Genomic DNA, 21305 nt, shown 5'->3' on the forward strand with positions numbered 1-21305 from the left:
GAACCCTCCCTTTACAAATATGGGGGATGTGGTGCCTGTGGCTGTAATTAGATCGGGCCCACACACGCCCCCTCTCCAAACAATTATATTTATTGCCCCCAGCCCAACCCGGGGCTCATAAGATTTATATTGTAAAATGGCAGCTGCCATTTTTTTCCCTGCAATCTCACTGGAGTCCTGCTAGATCGTAAGAACATTTTCAATTTAATTTTGGTCCCAACCAGGTCACTTTTTAGAGGTAGACAGCCCCAAATCCTCCACTTTTAAAAAATATTTTGCATTTAATTTCTTTCCTTATTGGATGGGGGACTCCTCCAAACCCCCTCCTATTTTTGAAGTAGCCTTACCACCCTATACCCTTACCCATACCTCAACCCTATAAATACCCTTACCACACTGTACCCTCTACATGCCCCTAAACCCTAAAAATACCCCTACCAGCGTATACCCTTACTCAACTCTAAACCTTAAAAACACCCTTAACACCATGTACCACTGCCTACAGTTAATCCTTTGAAAAATCTTATCACCCTATACCCTTACCCACCCAAAACCCTAAAAATATACTCACCACTCTACATTCTTACCCACTCCAAAGCCCTAAAAATACCATTACCACCCTGTACCCCTACCGACCCCATAACCCTAAAATTTCCCTCACCACCCTAAACCCCTACCTAACCTAAAACCTTAAAATACCATTATCGTCCTTTACCCCTACCCACTCCTCAACCCTAAAAATATCTTTACCACCCTATATCCCTACTCACCTCTAAATCCTACAAATACGCTTACCATTCTTTCCCCCTACTTAATCCTAAATTCTAAAAATACCCTATACCCTCACCCTCACCCACCCGTAAACCCAAAAATTACCCTTACCACCCTTCACCCTTATCCATCCCTAAACCCTAAAAATACCCTTAACACTCTATACCCCTACCCACCCCTATAGCCCAAAAATACTCCTACCTCTCTATACACCTACCCACTCCAAATCTTAAAAATACCTTTACCACTGTGTTCCCTAACCCACCTTTACTCTAAAAACACCCTTACCACCCTATACCCAAACCCACCTCAAAACCCTAAAAATACCCTTTAGGAAATTGGGTTACTGGTTGAGCAGAGGTGAAACCCTACTCAAGCAACTACCACAAATGTTGTCAAGGTGAAACACAAGCAAACCCCAAATTAACCTGTGCTTAACCCTCTGGGAGCTTGGCATAAAAACAGGCTTAACTTAGAGGAAATGTGTACAGTATTTAAACAGTAATATAGTGAAGACACAACACAAGAATAATCCCACGCCAATTTAAAAGAATAGAGTGAAATTTAATAAATTATTTGACACCAAACCAACAAAAATCTAATTAGTAGAACCGGAGTAATGCAATTTTATACGTTTAGGCAAAAATAGTGCTTAAAAGCACAAAGTGCCAACTGTGGTCATTTGGTCGCGCAGGACAGGGGCAAAGTCACAAGTTCCGGCCAAACCTGATGGAGCACAGGCCGGATACAGGGATCAAGTTAAGCCCGCTGACCAAAGGGCTGCAAATCCTGATTGTGGAGCGTTGAGGATGCCTTGTGCAGTGGCAGTTCGAGTAGCTGTGGGGCTGCGATGCGTGGCTCTGAGATGAGAATGCATCATACAGCGGGAATTTTGAGGAGCTGGGATGTGAGATTCTGCATCAAAATGCGTTGTGCATCGATGGTTCTGATGAACTGCTGGGCTGCAATGCGAGGTCCTGCGTCGCACAGTAGCAGTTTGCGGGGCGATGCGTCGGGCTGCGTCGGTTCTGCTGGGACCACGTCTGGAGCCGCAGAGCACCTTTAGGCCCACTTCCAAGGGTCCATGACTGGTGTGGCAGGACTCACAGAAGACAGTGTCCAGGTGCAGGATTCAAGGTGATTGCAGCCTTTTCTGTCCTTGAGGCTCTGATCAGAAGGCCAACCAACTAGCCCTTGGACACATTCTGGTGGTCCTGGGTTCAAGATGCAGGTTCAGTCCTTCTCACCCAGATAGCAGGGCAGCTGGGCAGCATAGTAGCAGTCTTCCACACGTCCAAAAATGCACTGAAGATTTGGGTCTGAAGGTCCGCTACTATCTGGTGCCCACTTTGAAGTGTGAAAAGTTCTAGAGCCCTCCCCCTACAGAGTTTCTAGAGCCCTCCCCCTACAGAGGTATCTGGAATGGCCCATCCTGCAAACACCTATTCCCCCTTTGTTTCACTGTCTGGGAGAAATAAACCTAGCCATGTGACAAAGGTACAGGCTGCAGGTTGGGACAAGAAAATGCAAACTTTCTAAAAGTGGCATGTTCAGAATTGTGATTTAAAATCCAACTTCACTATTAAAACAGGTTTTAAATTACAATTCTTTAGAGACCAACCTCAACTTTCCTACCTGCCTCAAAATGAAAGTTATTGCATATAAAATGTAATAAGGTAACTCAGTGCTATCCCTTGGGAGAGCTCGGCCTTGCAGTAGTGAAATATTTAAGGGGTTTTCACAACCAGATCAGGTAAAACTTAAACGTACATGTGCTACTTTTTAAATACATGGCATCCCGCACTCTGGACTGTGTTGAGCCTATCCTACGGGTGCCTTACATGTATAAAAAAGAAAGGCTTAGGCCTAGCAAGATGTTTATTTTGTCTGGTCATAATGGCAGTTTAAAACTGCACACACAAGCTGCAATGGAAAGCCTGAGACATGTTTGAAAGGGCTTCTTATTTGGGTTTCACAATCAGTGCTGCAAAACTATTTTTAGCATTTAATTTACAGGCCCTGGGTATATGTAGTACCACTTTAATAGCAGCTTCCAAGTAAACTAAATGTGCCAATTGGGTGGAAGCCAACTTCACCATATTTAAAGTAGAGAGCACAAGCACTTTAGTACTAGTTAGCAGTGGTAAAGTGCGCAGGGTTCTAAGGCCAACAAAAACAAGATCAGCAAAAATATGGAGGAGGAAGGCAAAAAAGTTTGGGAGAAGGCCGCCGTAAGGCTGACAGGTCTATCAACAGGCACGCACACAGTGCATATACTCACAGATACTCAGTTCACGGGCACACTCAAACAGTGAATGCACACACAGACACTCAATCCACAGCCACTCACAAAGTGCATACACAAACGGACACTCAAACACGGGCACACATACAGAGTTCAAACACCCACACACAGACACTCAATCCACAGGCACACACACACAGTGCATGCACTCACAGACACTCAGTTCATGGGCACACTCACACAGGGCATGCACATACAGACATTCAATCCATTACCACTCATAAAGGTATGCAGACACAGACACTCAATCCACTGGCACTCACACAGTGCATACACACAGACACTCAATCAATGGGTACTCATACAGTGCATGCACACAAAGGCACTCACTCCACAGGCACACACACACAGTGCATGCACATGTGGAAGCTTAAAATCATAAAGAGTCAGATGTCCCAGGGTCTCTTGCTGCTTTGGGACAGTCAAGTCACAAAGGGTAGAAGCCATGGTCGATGGGGCAGAGTCATATGTTCCAGGGTCTCTTGCAGCTTTTGGACATTCAAGCCACAAAGGGGAGAAGCCATGGTGGCTGGGGCAGAGTCAGATGTTCCAGGGTCTCTTGCAGCTTTGGGACAGTCAAGTCACAAACGAGAGAAACCTTGTTGACAGGGGCAGACTCAGATTCTCTAGGGATTCTTCCTGCTTTGGGACAGTCAAGTCACAAAGGAGAGAAGCCATGGTGGCCAGGGCAGAGCCTAGTGGTCCAAGGACTCTTGCTGCTTTGGGACAGTCAAGTAACAAAGGAGGGGAGCCATGGTGGCCATAGACGCCAAGCGGTCGGATAACTTGTGTTTGACATTTTCATAAATTCAGTGTAATTTGAGTGACATTCAAGGACTATGAGTGACACTTTCTCAGGAGCAAAGTCAAGCAATTAAGACAAGGGAAAAATATAAATATCAGAAATAACACCCATTTGAGTAACGTGAAACTTTAAGAAGATCTTTTAACTGCTGCAAAGAACCAGAAATGTAAGGGCACGCGTGAGAGGCCCCAGCAGGGAGTGGGCCTGAGCCTGCCACATGACACTAAACAAGACAGAACTTGTTGTGCAGACAGTCAGTGACTGCAGAGCTCTGAGCTGTGTAACTTTTACAATTACTTTAGGGGCTCCCGGCTGCGCAGTTTCTTTTTGCAGACTGCCTGCATACAGTGCAATGAAGAGCTGAGCAGCCTCTCAGCTAAACTTAAGTTGCAGGCTGAATGATGATGCGTGCTCCTAAGTAAATCAAATTAGGAAGCAAAGTGATTAGTAACGAGTCATAGTGGCACTTACTCTCAGAGAGCACTGTTACGGTAAGGCCTGGCCAGCTACAAGAACTCTCCCCGGCACCATCCTGTTCACCAGACGGAGCAGCACCGCAGCCGCGGTACAGGACGCTGACTCTAGCGGCATTCATGGCTGCAATAGCAGTGAACTGCAGTCAGTGCACGGCGGCGGGCCGGGCTGCTGATTACACACCACCGCTCTCCCAAGGCGGCCACGCTGGTCTGTCTGTATCTGAAGACTGAACTCTGTGTCGTGGCCCGAGCCCTAGTTTGTGTGCTGGTGTGTTTCCTGGCTGTTGATTGGGCAAACGAAATAATGAGACTCAGTTGCGACGTCACATCAGTGACTTTGCCATGGTTACTTGGTGAAACATTGTAGCCAGCCCTGCCAGAGCAAGCTGCCAGAGCCAGCCCCCAAGCCTGCCGCAGCAGCACATTCTGCCAGCTAAGAACTTTGCGCAGTCAGCTGAGGAGGCGCTATAAGTACGTGACAATGCATTTCAGTGCGATGATGCGGACCTCCACACTGAAATGCGTCAGTATAACGCCTAATGTGTGGTACTTGGCAGGGCTGGTCGCCCATGCACCATGTCACAAAGCTTACAGGCTCTGTCTGGTTGTGTCAGCACAAAGAGAGGTGCAGCAGCAGTCTGCAGTGTACGTCACACAGATCCACACGCTGACAGCAGCAGGCTGTCTGGTGATGCCAGGGGAGGAAAGGTGCACGGCCATGTGCCCAGAGGTGTGGCCAGACAGCTTTGTGACTCTGTGCTCATCAAAAGTCATGCTGGTGCAATCTTACAGCGTGCATGGACCTGGGAAGCTTGGGAGTGCTGTACTGTTGTATCCGCAGATCTGCCCAGAGGACCTGTGAATACTGTACCCAGCATTACCAGAATCACAGGATTCACAATTGCAAACACCGTTCCAATAATGGAGTAAAATAAAAATGGAATGATGTAGAAGGGAGTTGGTGAGCAATTCCTGACTGCAGGAAGAACGTGGGTCAAGAAAATAAGGAGTCAGTCAAAAAATAAAATCCATCCGCGAGGCACACAGTACCAAACTTGACTGCACTTAATAACACTACCTATTCAGCTGCCGAATCCAGTTGGTGGTCACGTGGAATGAAGATTTGGAGTTGTTTTGTTTTCATTGTTGATTAAAGTATTCCACATCGCATGATGTCGTCGTGTGATACAGGGGCGGTAGGGTGTTCCTCAGTAATGTGAAGCTCTCACTAGTGATTTACTTCTCGGTTCATTTCTTGAAAGCCAAGCCCATCAGCGTCATTCGTGAGAAGACCACTTGCCCCATCGGTAATGCTTTTGGTTTCTCTGCCCCTATAGTAATGTCTAAGGGGCTCATTACGATGGTGGAGGGACCGCCACTGCCGGACCGGCGGTGGCAGTCCCTCCGCCATCTGACTCACATTTCCCCTGCCACATTAGGATGGCGGGGGAATCGCATTGTGACCACGGCGGTCACAAAGACCACCCTCCACGCTTCCACCACGGCAATCGTCACAATTGCCTGGTGGAGCGCTCAGCATGGTTGAAATGGCGGCGGTGCCTAGTAGGCACCGCCCGCCAGATCACAATGCTGGCATCCGCCAGCCTTTCCATGGCGGTGGAACCGCCATGGAAAGGCTGTGAGAGACTGGGTTCAGGGGCCCGTTGCAGGCCCCCTTCTTGTGGGGGGAGGGTGTATGTGCACTGGGGGGGTACCCCCCTTCATTTCCATGCACAAGGTGGCAGGCACCGCATGGTGCCTGCCACGTTGTGCATGGAAATGCACTATGTGGCTTTGTTGCATTGCGAACGGTGCTGCAGCAAGCAGCACCGTCCACAATGATCAGGGCCCTGGATGCGCCCGCCATAGTGGCGGGCACACCCTAATACATCCAGCAGGAACGCCACCTTACGGGCGGGCAGTCCCAGCACCTCAACGATGGCGGGCAGACTGATATCCGCCCGCCATCATAATAGGCCCCTTAATCGGTTAAGCAGCTTTTGAACCTTCCAAGATATTCCATTCAGACCTTCATTTCCTCAAAAGGAATCACTGACAGAATATCGACGAATATCGAGGTACCAAAATATTGGGACATAAATATTGATGTCAAGAATATAGACATTCTATCTACATCATGGTAAGTACAAAAACATCCCCAAAAATATATAGCTGTTAAAAATATTGAAGTACAAAATATCATTTTTTTTAATATACAAAAAATAATGTAAAATAAATTAAATATACATATAACTTAATTATTTTTATATTTATTAGAAACTGTTTACAATTATAAATAATAAATATAATGTAAAAATAAATTAAACATACATATATAAAATGTAATATATGTTTACTTAATACATAATTATTTTAATGAATTATAAAATTTTAGAAATATTTTAAAAATTATAACCACATATATATATATATATATATATATACATACACCTGTAACATAAAATTATAATATATACATATATATATATTATTATAAATTAAAATATTAAAGTAGTTATTAATTTTAAAAACTACATTTTACACTACATTAAGTGCAACAGTAGGGAAAGTGTTGGATAGCATACGGGTAAACATTAGTATTCACACCCCAGAGAGTGCAACAGTAGAAAAGTGTTGGATAGTGTAGGGGTCAAAATTACTATTCACACTCCAATGAGTGCAACAGTAGGGAAAATGTTGGATAGTGTTGGAGTAAACATTACTATTCCCACCCCAGAGAGTGCAACACTAGGGAAAGTGCTGGAAAGCGTAGGGGTAAAAATTACTATTCCCACTCCAGAGAGTGCAACAGTAGGGAAAGTGTAGGATAGCGGACAGGTCAAAATTACTATTCCCACACCAGTGAGTGCAACAGTAGTGAAAGTGTTGGATAGCGGGAGGGTAAAAATTACTATACCCACACCAGTGAGTGCAACAGTAGTGAAAGTGTTGGATAGCGGGAGGTAAAAATTACTATTCCCACACCAGTGAGTGCAACAGTAGTGAAAGTGTTGGATAGCGAGGGTAACAATTAATATTCCCACTCCAGTGAGTGCAACAGTAGGGAAATTGTTGGATAGCGGAGGGGTAAAAATTACTATTCCCACTCCAGCGAGTACAACAGTAGGGAAAGTGTTGGATAGCGTAAGGGAAAATATTACTATTCCAACTCCAGTGAGTGCAACAGTAGGAAAAGTGTTGATAGCGAAGGGTAAAAATTACTATTCCCACTCCAGAGAGTGCAACAGTAGGGAAAGTGTTGGATAACGTAAGTGAAAAATGTACTATTCCCACTCCAGTGAGTGCAACAGTAGGGAAAATGTTGGATAGCGAAGAATAAAAATGTACTATTCCCACTCCAGAGAGTGCAACAGTAGAGAAAGTGTTGGATAGCAGAGGAGTAAAAATGACTATTCCCACTCCAGAGAGTGCAACAGTAGGGAAAGTGGTGGATAGCGGAGGAGTAAAAATGACTATTCCCACTCCAGAGAGTGCAACAGTAGGGAAAGTGTTGGATAGCAGAGGGTTAAAATTAATATTTCCCCAAAAATAAATGTAAAATAAAAAATAAACAAATTATCAACTACAATACAAAAATTGTCAATAACACAAAAAATTTAAATATATAAAAATTAAACAAATTAAAAAAGATAAAAACATAATATAATGTTTACAAATAAAAAAATGTAACTACAAACATTAATTTTTAACAAATTAAAAAAGTACAAACAAATACCTATATTTAATATAAACATAAATTAATTATCATCAAAAACATTAATTATTAAACAAAAACAATACTTTTTATTTCCTACCCTATAACACTACACATCTCACAACACGCATCTACATTTCTATAAAAGTGTACCTGCATAAGTAATATAATTAATTATCAAATAAACAATTATTATTAATTATAAATCAATTTAAAACATATAAAAATTATTTCACTCACCAAACATTACCCCTATAAATTCAAATTCCCCACACAAAATAAAAGGCAACAATGACCATAAAAATGTATCAATTAAGAAATCACTAATAATTAGCAAATATTTATTAATGAATACAACTTTTAATATTTTCCATCCTGTCCCCCACAAACACCACAACACACACATAAAACTAATAATGACACATTTTCCATAAATAATTTATTATTACATTATTATCAATTATCAACAACTTATTAATTAATTGAAATTCATTTAATTCCCACCCTTTACCACTATAAACCCCACAATTCACATCTCTAATTAATGACACAATTTCCATATTCAATTTTTAATTAATTACCATTAATCAACAATTAATTATTGATTAATTTTAAATACATTGCTTTCCATCCTATTCCCCTAGAAACCCACAAACCACTCCTACATAATTGACACAATTAACATAATTACCAATTAATTAATAATAATTACCAAACAATGATTAAATATGTATTAATTAAATAATTACCACAAACACTATCAAGTAAAACTAAAATAAATTCAAATAACTAAAAACATTTTGTTACTTTATTAAAAATTAAATTACTTCTCACCGTATTCCCCTATAAACCCACAACCCACTACTAAAAAAATAACACAATTAACTTATTTATCAATTAATTAATAAACATTAATAACCAATTATTAATTATTTAATAAAAAGATATATGAATACAACTAAATAAAAATTATGAATTACTTTATTATATAATTACATTACTTCCCACCCTATTCCCCTATAAACCCACAACCCGCTACAGAACTAAAAAATGCAAAACGTAATTAACATCCTTATATCATTGATGACTTCTACAGAAATAGAAGTTACGCAAATACCTACCAAACTAGCCCTTGCAGAGAACAAACAGACAAAAAAGTTTGTTTCTTTCTCTGACACATCAGAGGACTCTGGTGACGGTACTAACCCACTCGAGGGAACTAGCAGTAACACTACTAACAGAGAGTTGTTAGAGAGAGACCAACCTCCCAGACCAAGAGAGAGAGGACCAAAATGGGAGTATGACACTCCGGGGAGAGACAGACCAGGTACAAGTACTACTAATGGGAACCCCCCCTTAATACAAATTGGAGATCCCATCTTACCTCTAGACTCAGCTGGGCTTGTAGGCTCACAAACGCCCATGCATCCTGTTTAATTTATCCTTGTGTCATTTACAGAGGTGTCTCTCCTGAGCAGGGGCTTAATATTTATTCGTAATGAAAAACACATTTTCTGAGTTAGTAACGTCTTCCGTCACATCAAACTGAGTTAGTAAGGTTCTTCTCCAACATCAGACTGATTTAGTAAGGTCTTTCTGTAACCTGTAACATCAGACTGAGTTAACAAGGTCTTTCTGTAACATCAGACTGAGTTAGTAAGGTCCGCATGGAACATCAGACTGAGTTAGTAAGGTCCTTCTGTAACATCAGACTGAGTTAGTATGGTCCTTCTGTAACATCAGACTGAGTTAGTATGGTCCATCTGTAACATCAGACCAAGTTAGTAAGGTCCTTTTGGAACGTAAAATTTAGTTAGTATGGTCTTTCTGTAACATCAGACTGAGTTAACAAGGTCTTTCTGTAACATCAGACTGAGTTAGTAAGGTCCGCATGGAACATCAGACTGAGTTAGTAAGGTCCTTCTGTAACATCAGACTGAGTTAGTATGGTCCTTCTGTAACATCAGACTGAGTTAGTATGGTCCATCTGTAACATCAGACCAAGTTAGTAAGGTCCTTTTGGAACGTAAAATTTAGTTAGTATGGTCTTTCTGTAACATCAGACTGAGTTAGTAAGATTCTTCTGTAACCTGAGGCTACATGCATTCTTTAATGGCCATCCCACTTACTCTAAAACAGACATTCCTGGGCTCAGACCTCCATCCACGTTCACACCCCCTCCTCCAGCACCGTTCCAGTAGAAATACTCACTTTTGAGAAGGTCTTTCTAAAGGTTACTGTCACCTTAAAAAATAACATGTTTTCCCCTTTACAATATCACACCACAGTAGAGGATGGATATGAACACTTTGAAACTAACCCCACAGATAAGGGGGGCAGGAACATAAATCAAGAAAGAACTAGTTATAAGCCAAAATCCATCGTCAGCGTAGGAAACTCCCCAAAGATCCAACCAAGGAGATTCAAGATGAAATGTTTAAAATTACAACTGAAGGGAAGTTATCAGGTTTTCAGAGCAACAATTAACTCCTCTATCTGAACACAAAAAAATCCATGTATTTCCTATACACATTGCCAAAGATTCATAAGAACAGTGATTCCCCCCCAGGCAGGCCAGTTATTTCTTTTCTTTCTGCGGGTCAGTATTAGAACCAGCGGGCCAATACGTAGGCGTTTTTTTATAAGATGGCTTGTCCCAGTTAGTAACAGCTACTTAAGGGATAGCATGGATTTTATTGGCTTACTTGAGAATAAATCCTTTGATGTTGCCACCTCTTAGTTGGTCACTTTAGATATTGGATCACTATACACGAATATCCCTCAGAATGACAGTGTAGAAGTTATCCGTAAACACTTAGACGCAAGACCCCGACCTCATTCATCATTTCACTACCGAAGCTAGCCCTTACCAAGAACGTTTTCATGTTTGAGAACAAATGTTTTTTACAAGTAAAAGGGACTTCAATGGGAGTAGTTTTTGCCCCGATCGGTACTGTCTCAAATCCTTCTGACCCCGTCCAAACCATTCAGAGACTACACATTTTAGTGTGGAAATGCTACATAGATAATATTTTTATGATTTGACATGGGCCCAATCATTGCTACACACATTACACAATTGGCTTAATCATAACTGTCCTGGCCTCAGAGATACCATGCAATACAACAATGAATTGTCTTTCCTCAACCTCACAGTGAAGGTTGGAGAAGGGGAATTATATGCAACCCTTTCCCCCAATCTTGAGGAGCAGAACACACTGCTAGAATATTCAAGTCACCCCTCTATGATATAAAACTCCCCGCCTGCTGGTGGATTTACGTGACAAGATAGGTGGAGAGATTAGACTTGAAGACCTCTGTGAGGCAGAACAGGGTAGAGCCCGCTGCAAAGCCCTAGGACCAGACGGCCTACCATTAGAATTCTACCAGACATATGCGGGCACACTACTTCCTAAACTGCTAGATACCTTACATGAGGCCAAACGAGTTGGGACTCTTCCCCCCCTCCATGCGAGAAGCTCAGATAGATAGCTCAGGCAGGCAGGCAGGGACGGCTTTAGCATTGGTAGCGCCTGGTGCCACAGTGTTTGTTGGAGCTCCTATGACCTCCTTTTGTACGGATTCCCACATTATCACCCTCCAACTGTGCCCTCTCCTCTTCATAGCCCCTCCTCACAGCCCCTCCCCCTCAAGCAGAGAACCAGGTTTCAGGGTCTATGCATAGCTGGTTTGATGGCCTGCCCCCTCTTTAATGTCTCCTCCATAGGGGGCACAGCCTTTTCTACAATGATTCCTCAACTTAGGAATAAGCTGCCAGCAAGCCTTTGTAAGGAACCCGTACTCCTCCCATTCAGGAAGAAACTAAAAACACTCCTTTTTACTGAAGCCTGGCCACAACCTAGGCCAAGTTGGGATGCACACTCCGGCAGATGTGCCAAGGTTGGGTTCTCGCTCATGGCGCTTAGAGACCAGTAGGTGATAATGCACTCTAGAAATCCCAGTTAACAATAACAACAATAACAATTTAGGTTCTTTTACGGCGCTTCTCATCCCAAGTTGGGTGGCGAAGCACTTTACATGAAACATACACACCTATTATACAGAGACAATGATTCACAAACATGTGTAAATCAATGTATAAGAAATGTTGCATAGGAGAAAGAGGGATACAAGGGGGCAGATCTACAAGAAAGTGCCGCAGCGCGGCACTGCAAGCCCTTTGGCTGCGCCATGCTGCGGCACTTTCAGAGCACAGGAATGCAACATATTTACAAGAATATGTCGCATTCCTGTGCTTCCCCTGCGCTGGCGCACAAACCGTTGCCAAGCGCCGGCGCAGACACCCTCGCACCATGGTGCAGGGATGCCTGCGCCATGAGGAGATTGTTTTGGTGCAGGAAGGGGCACCTTGCTGCACGAAAACAATCACTACAGGCATGTTCCTCTTTCAAGGCGCGCTGTAGAATGCAGCACACACTGAAAGAGGAAAAAACATTTCTCCTCGTTGCGCCTCGCTACGCCACCTATAGGATGGCATAGCATGCACGCGCATCTCCAGATTTACGATTTCTCGTAATTCTGGAGATGGGTCTCGTTCCATGGGTGTTGCGTGGGAATCACCCACAGCAACACCCATGGAATGCCCCTTCAACGCAAAGTGCTGCGTGTGAAGGGGCCATATTTACAAGGAGAGGAAAAGGCACGCAGGGTGGCTTTTCCTGTCGTTGTAAATATGGAGGGAGCCCCCTGCGCCACCAGTACGTCATGAAAAGTGAGGGGACTTGTAAATCTGCCCAAAGGTGTACTAGCAGAGATTCTACGTCACGGATGCCTAGTGTGGAAAAACAGAAACTTAGGATTTAAAATGTAGCAGAGTAATTGGGGTGGTAGATACTGATAAGAATGTATTGCTACTCAATGAAACAGTTTTTAGAAACCTTAGAATGGGAATGATTGAGAAAGAAATGACTTTCTGAACTCATCCCTTACAGTTTGCATGCAGCGCTTAGATGCCGGTTCATAACCCGCTGGGTTATAGTGGAAGGATTGTAATTTATGAACTGCAGGGAACAAAAAGATCTCTGTGACCAAAAAATCACACTGACCTATCTACAAATAATTACAAATCTGTAATGGGCATGTCACAAGTTGTGCTTTGCAGCAGGCACATTAAACCTTTGTGACGAGTGGAAACTGTGACTGGACTAAACACAGGCCGCAGCTTTTTACTGTCAGCTATAAACCTGTTATTAATATTACTAATGATGTTATTACCAATACTATTAGCAGCTGACAGCTTAGCTATCCCTCAACGCTCTCAAGTTCTCAGACCATGAGGGCGTGAAGTCTCCCACATTCCACACTCAAGTGCTGAACCGTAAAGCTGAAAGGAAGCGCCCCAGCCCTACTGATGCAGAAACACCTCAAGAGTGGACTATAGGGCCGCGTGCAGTGGCCAGAATCCCTACGCACCTGGCCCGGTTCAAAATACCCCAAAGGCTCTTTTTATTTAAGTGAAATTCTCATACACTGGTGGTGTCAAGAATTCGAAAACACACTATTTCCCATCGTTTCTTATTTTTGCAGTGGAAGGCAACCTAAACAATGCAAAACTTATTTAATTAAACATTTGTAAACAACAGTTACATCGAGGGCTACGACCCTATTGTGCTCAAAATATTTCAACTCAACAATTAGTTGATGTAGTTCTCAGTAGGTCCAAGATCTTTCCCCTCCTTGATATTCTGGTGCAAAGGTCTTTATTGTCAATTAGAACAAAACCCATTTGCTGCGGTCTTTAATAACAGGAACGAGAAAACCCCTCCAGATTTTACCGAGGGCAACATTTTGGAGATAGACACCTCAATCGAGAAATGTGCATGTTGTGGTGACTAAAGCAATTGAAGGCTCTGTGTCTAGCCTGCAGGCCACGGATCCGAGGAGAACAGCCCAGAGGGTTCACAGGGTGTCATAGAGCTGAGGTGTGTAACACGTGCCAATCCCACGACCATAGCTCAGAGGGTTAATGCTCCTTGCTGACACTTTCCAGGTCCACTAGGTATACTGGGCATATTAAATAGTACTAACACAATAATCTGGTATGGGCCGCAATCCAGGCAGGGTTGACTCTGCTAGAAGCTGGGTAATCATTTCTGTTATCAATCGAAGCGGTCTATGTTCCAGGAAGAAGGGAGCTCACCTTGACCCAGGCCCTGAGGACGCTGGTGGCTCTTTCAGGTGCAAGCAGGGGGTTGTCTGGGTTACGGAGGGTCATGACGCAGATTGTTATCGAGTACAGGAGGTTAGAGGTCAGGGAGGAGGCTGAAATGAAGGCAGATGGGACGGTGTGAAAACTGGACAGGATCTGGAAGAAATGCGATCACATCAAGGGATCTGTTTGGAAATATTGAGGAATCGCATGTAGAACCAAAGAACTCCTGTTTTTCAAACAGCAAAGGGTGAAATTGCAAGATTGAAAGCAGTTACCCCACCCCGCTCTGTGGGCAGTACCTCTGCCCTGCACCAGGACCATACACCAGCTTCATGGCCCTCAACTAGAAACCAGACTCTCTTTTGGAACATGAGCGGGTATTGTTTACCAATGCAAGTGCACCCCTTTTGCCGAGATAACAAGAAGAAAGCTGAGCAGAAACTGTGCATTGACACCGAGTCAGCAGCATCGACGTCACGGAAATGAAATATGGCAACTGTGATCCGTTGGGTTCGAGTGCAAATAGCGACCCACCCAAACCTGCACCAGTCGTACCACCCTAAAGCCAGCACTGGAGGCAGGGAACCTGCATGGCCTGGTTCATACCGCCCCCTATCTATGCTAGGGGTGGATACAAGCATTCTGGCCATAGTCTTAGCAACACGATTGAATAGGGTGGTTACTCCGCTGGTGCACGAAGATCAATGTGGGTTCATGCCAGGACGAGGGACTCACATGAACTTGCTCAGGCTCTCTCCTGTACTGCATTCTTTATTTATTATTATTATTTGTAGGGCGCACAAATCATCCCCAAGGGGACCTCTCGGCGCCAGGGTAGCCGCCAACCTAGTGTGGGAAATGCGCATTAAAATAGCCAGGTTTTAAGAAGTGGACGATATTGATATACAGGCGGCCGCAGTCACATTGGATATCGAAAAGGCCTTTGATACTCTCCGATTGGACTACCTATGGGAAGTATTGGAGAGAAGGGGGCTCGGTCCAGATTTTATTTTGTGGGTATGGCCGCCCTACTGCTAGAGTACGCAGTGGAGGAGTACTCTCCGCACTCATTTCTATCGAGCAGGGCGCGAGACCGGGATGCCCGCTATCCCCACTTCTCTTCGCACTAGCGATGGAACCCTTGCCGATCTGGATACGGCGGGACTTACCCGGTGGGGTATAGTTGTGAATGTTCATACCCACGTTATTTCTTTGTACGCGGATGACGCACTGCTTTATTTACGCGACCCTACGGAGTCCATGCTGACCCTCTTAAAAGTGCTGATGGAGTTTGGCATGGTGTTGGGATTAGTTATTAATAACCAGAAGTCCGTAATGTTCCCCCTGGCAAACCTTGCGGGGAGAGCGGTCGAGGAACTCCTCAACCTGGGGTTCACATGGGAAAGCCATCATTGCAGGTACTTAGGCATCCAGGGGCTGATTTATGTTGCCTGGCGCATCTCTGCAAATCAGCAGGGATGCGCCAGGAAAGATGCGGCATGCAAGTTTACCCTTGCGCCACCCATGATGCACCGCAATTACAATGCGGCGCATCATGGCGCAGGAATAAACAGATGCTTGTCGCATCTGGGGCGTAAAGTTGGCGCAGTGCTGAAGTAGTGTTGCGTGCGATACGCAACTCCAGCACTCTTCCAACTTGCCCTATCTATAACGTGGTGCGTCAAGCCTTACGCCTGCTTCAAGCAGGCACAGGGTTTTGACGCATCAGCGTTGGAAAAGTGACTCAGTGAAATCTTCACAGGGGTGTTCCTGTGATGGAACGTCCCCCCCCTGCGTAGAAACGCCCACATGAAACCTGACGCAGGTTTCATGTGTCGCAGGGCTTTACATCGTGACGCATAGATGCGTCACGATGTAAATAGGGCGCAAAGTGGTGCAGGGTTTACGCCGCCGCTGCGTCACAAAAGTGACCCAACAGCGGCGTAAAAGTGGCTCAAGTCCAACATAAATCTGCCCCCCAGGTTGCAGATACCGTGGAGGCCCAATCTACCTTGAATATGGGAGCGGTACTCGCGAAACTTGAGGCTTCGACACACTTCTAGAATCGCCTCCCACTGTCTGTCATGGGACATGTAGCATTGGCAAAAGTGGTTCTCCTACCTCGCTGCCTATATGTGCTGCAAAATGTGTTCTGTTGAATCCTCAATGTCACATTTACGACCCTGAACAGCCTTTTGGTCTCCCTGGTGTGGGCCGGGAAGCGTAGTAGGGTGCAGTTAGAAATATCAAAACTGGCTATGGATGAGGGAGGCCTCGGCCGTCCAGACATACGTCTGTATGACTTCGCCGGACTCTCCAATATGCGTCGCAATGGTGCACCGAGGGGCCAAACATGGAGAAGAAACTGCTGGCAGATGGAGTCCAGAGGTGGACCTACCAGGGTAGCTGATGATGGGCTCGAGGACACCTCAGGGTTGCCCATGGTTAGTCAAGTTGCCTGGGCATGGAAACGTGCGGTCACCCTTGTAGTGCCAAAGTCCCCATATGCTCGGCCACTATCACTTATTTGGCTTCACAGTTTGGCCGTGCACAGGCTCTGATGGACCTGTCCTGCTGGTTCACTGGTGGCTGTGGAACTGCCGGTGACTTCTACTTAAAGGGAACCTTTCTCTCATTTGCGGATGCGAGAGAATGTTATCAAGCCCCGGAAGGTCACTTTCTACAATATGCTAAACTAACAGGTACTGCACATGAATGCACGTTCCCCCAAGAGCCGGCTGAGTCCCACACCCTTAAGACAATCTTAGACCCGGGCGCCTTCACGGAATTGATGTCCCAGCTGTATAAAGCCTCAAGAGCAGACCGTAGAGTAGATATAAGTAGGGTTCAAAATAGATGGTTGGATGACCAGCCGACACCTCTAATGGGAGGTGAATGGAAAAGAGCATTTGTGCAGGGACAGGAGGTGGCCAGTAACGCACGATTTAAACTCACCCAATGTAACTATCTACGCTGTACCTACCTGACCCCTCTTAGATTAGCACAAAATGACCCAACACGCACAACATGTCCTCGATGCAGAATGGGGACAGCCCACGTTGCACACATGACCTGTGACTGTCCTTGCCTTCATCCCTACTGGACTGACATATTGAGAATGTTGCAAAATGCGACCCAATTCCCAGTTGAAATGTCGATCAAGAACTGCCTCTTGGGTGCCCTGTCATCCCCCAAGCCTCCAACCCGAATGCAGCATAAATTGACCTCTTTGGGGTTGGTGTTGGCCAGGCGCCGAATCGCCATCAACTGGATGCGACCCGTGACCCCGACCAAATGGAAGGCTGACCTGTGTGAATGGGGGGTCGCAGAGGAACGCCGCCTGCGCATGGTTCGAACAGACGAAACTGCTGACAGAAAGAGACAGGGAGCATAATGATAGCAGTCTCCTCACACCAGATGCAACAGTCTGACACGCCCCCACAGACTAATGGTGACCGTGCTTGGGGGCGGAGAGAGGCCCCTCGGGGTAGAATCCTGTGCCCTAGTCTGGACCCACCTATGTAGGCCTATGGTAGGGCACAGCCAGGATAACCACAGGTCCTATGACTATAACAATCAGTTTTAAAAGTCCCCTGGTGTCGCGGATTGGACAACTCAATGGAGACCCCCACAGCTTTGTGCTCCTCCCGCCCAGGGCTATTGGGACCATACCTGAAGGATGAGACGGGAACAAGACAGCTAATAATATATCACGAGCCCATCTGAAATCACAACATATTAATGATAACACTGGGGTACTACTGCGCTGTGCCCTGCCGCCGACAAGCGCTAATGGTTTTCTGCACCAAGTTACATTACTTAAAATAATAGATAATTTGAACCATGTGATACCGCAATACGATAGATATGCAATGGTAGCGCCCTAAATGGGCACACACGAAGGAAAAGCCTGGGTGCTCAGAGGTAGGACTGTTTACAGCATCGCGATAATTGTAATCTGTATTATGCTTGATTATTTATACTGAAATGGTAGCATACCATGATAATTAAACAGCTCTAGCATAGTATTGGCATGTGCCGCAATGTAAATATCCGCCCGACTCCAAGGCTCTAGATATGTTATACGTATCCATAATGCATAAATGTAATGTATATCAAATGCCAATTAAAAATGGTTAGAAAAAAGTCACCTCTCTATATCATTAAAAGCCTCACCGCGGTACTGCCAATTTTTAAGTATTTAACTCAATTGTAAACGTGAAAATGATGTTTTTCAAGGAAGAATAAATATTAGCAGTGCCTGATCTAGATCTTGGCGGACGGGTTACTCTGTCACAACGGAGAGGGATATCCGGTCTGCCGAAATATAAATCCCATTATACCCTATGGGATTTGTATTTTTGGCAGACAGGATATCCGTCACCGTTGTGATGGAGTAACAGTGGCGGCTGTTAGGGAGCGGTGGAAGCACCCAGCCTCCCAGAATCCCCTGACCAATCACAACACTCCCTTAAGCAGCTCTGTGAATGGTCTGAGCACCGTGGTTCGGCACTCAGAGAGAGGCTCGGAGTCGGAGGCTCGGCATGTTCTCCACTAAGGCTGTATAATTCAGTCCGTGGAGAACATACAGAGTACACATGATGGTTTGGTCGGCCCTAGATTTCTGGCCAAAGCCTCAGGCGCACTTTAGGTGCAGCCTCCACTCCTTAAGACTCGACGTCATGGGAAGCCGGCCCCACCCCGCCCTATCAACGGGGCTGCACTGCAGTGCATCTGCAATAGTAAAAATAACATGATAATAGAGGACGGTCCGATATCATTATTCTTTGCGCCGCTTTAAAGCAGTGTAGTGACGCGCCACCACCTTAGGGAGGAGGGGCCTCTGCGGAGTAACCCATCCGCCAAGATAATCTTGAATAGAGGCTACCCCAAACGCTAAATCAGACGTTCTCTCAAAAGAGCCTGGTACTGTTGAAGGGAAACTCTATGATTGCCGAAAGTAAAATCCATAAGAATGCTATGTGTTACGACATTCTCCACAGCCTCCAAATGTGTCACAAAATGTATTAAAAAACACTGGCATGTCCTAGCAGCAGGGGCATTGTCTTGGAGAAACCGATGTTTGCATTCAAAAAAGGAAAAAAACAGAAAGACTATTTGGTTCACGCTATATTACCACCAAATGATGCCCCACGCACCCTTCGCCGCGATGTGGACTCTTCCACCAATTTTAGGGCACTGTAAAAGCAGCAAATGTGTCCCTTTACCTTTCAAAGTAAGGAGTACACTTATGGCAACACTTTGCAGAATATTTCAAATTACAATACCAACAATGTAGTGTCTGCCATGCTATGCCCATGTGGCTGCGCTTACAAAGCTCAGTGTGGACACACTTACATAGGTCAGATCACACAAAAAATGACGATCAGAATCCGTCAACATTGCAGCAGCCTCCGATGCAATGTCCTCCATCCGCCCCTTGTCGAGCACTTCTCTGCAATGACCCAAACAGAAGATGGCCTATAGTGGCAGGTAATATTCGTCCTCTCCACACCCCACAGAGGCTGCAACATCAACCGGATCCTGATCAAGGAGGAGTTGAAGAGGATACTCCCATTGGACACGATGAGTTTGGGTCTCAACCACACTGGATGACATAACTGATTCATGCTCCCTCTATTAAATCCAAGGCTTTATATTCCATGACTGCTCTTTTACTGGATTACCAACTGCCACGCACCCCTTCATGGGTTTGCTAATTTTCATACCATGCATTCATCATGTATTTACTCTACACAAATGGCAGATTACCCACTGTCTGCAGTTCCCATTGGGTTTGCCAATCTAAACATTTTACTATGTTACGAGATGGCCGCCTTATCCTGGAAGCACACTATTAGTTCCTTTTTTGTCCATCCGCTTTCTTTGCTGACTCTCTAACATTGCCACCGCCACCTTAAGTGACCTATGCACTGGCCCTCAACCATGACACCATTGAGACTGACAGAGGAGTCCCCCTCTCCTCTGCTGGAGCACTGTACCACCCAATTGCTGAACTGTCACCCGCTTTACCCAACCACACATTGCCTACAGTCACAGACAAGGGCATTCTCCTACTGCCTGGCTTCAAGGCTTACACATGTGGCGTAGCGCTCTTGCTTACGGTCCTTCCAGGGATGGCAAAGTTCCTGACTCCACATAATGTGTATGCATATATTTTGATTTTATTCATGCTGTTCTTCCTCTTTTTCCCCCTCCCTCCAAATATATTTATTAAAAAAAAATATATATATATATATATATATATAGATGGAGTCCTGATGATGATCCCATCATTCCCCAGGATCAAAATGCTGTAGACTATTTAGACAAACCTGTTTAATTGTGTTTAACTGTGGTTTCTTTGAATGTTTTTATGATTACTGTGATACATATTTATTTCTGCACACTACACAAGTGAATCAGGGTTTTGAGCAGATACATTCTTCACCCAACTGAGCATTGTAATTTATTTATTGAAAACTGAAGATGTATTATATGGGGTGGTTGTGTGACCTCCCCGTGGAATACACTCATGAAACCAACGTGGGTCCAGTCATTTGATACACTCAATCCTGGGTAGCTGTGGCTTCAAGCAGCCAGGCTTCAACAAAATTACAAGTGTAAATCATACAGAAGTACCAAATCAATGGAATAAGTAAGTCATGCAACACAAAAGAAATCTGACACAAATATATAAAAATAAACTGTATGTTTATACATTTTTAGACACCAAAAAAACCAAAATTCACCAGGGAGTTCCAGAAATAGAGATTTTTAGGTAAAACGTAAATCTCATCTTTATACTCTTTATACTTGGTAACTGCAACGTTTGGAAACTTTGTAAAACTGTGAAAGAGTTGGGTTTGACTCATCCGGACAGGTTCAGAAAACAGCAATCCTTCTTCCGATCTCTCTCCACTCTAGTTGTGATCTCATGTCTGGGTGCCATTTTTATGCGCAGAAAGTGCCCTCAGGGGAAGCGATGGTTACAAGCCAATGGACTACCAGGTTCCCTTCTGCCTGATGACGACTTCCAGCAAAGTGTGGCATCTAGCTAT

This window comes from Triturus cristatus, chromosome 8, assembly GCF_964204655.1.
Source record: "Triturus cristatus chromosome 8, aTriCri1.1, whole genome shotgun sequence".
In the NCBI taxonomy this organism is placed as follows: domain Eukaryota; kingdom Metazoa; phylum Chordata; class Amphibia; order Caudata; family Salamandridae; genus Triturus; species Triturus cristatus.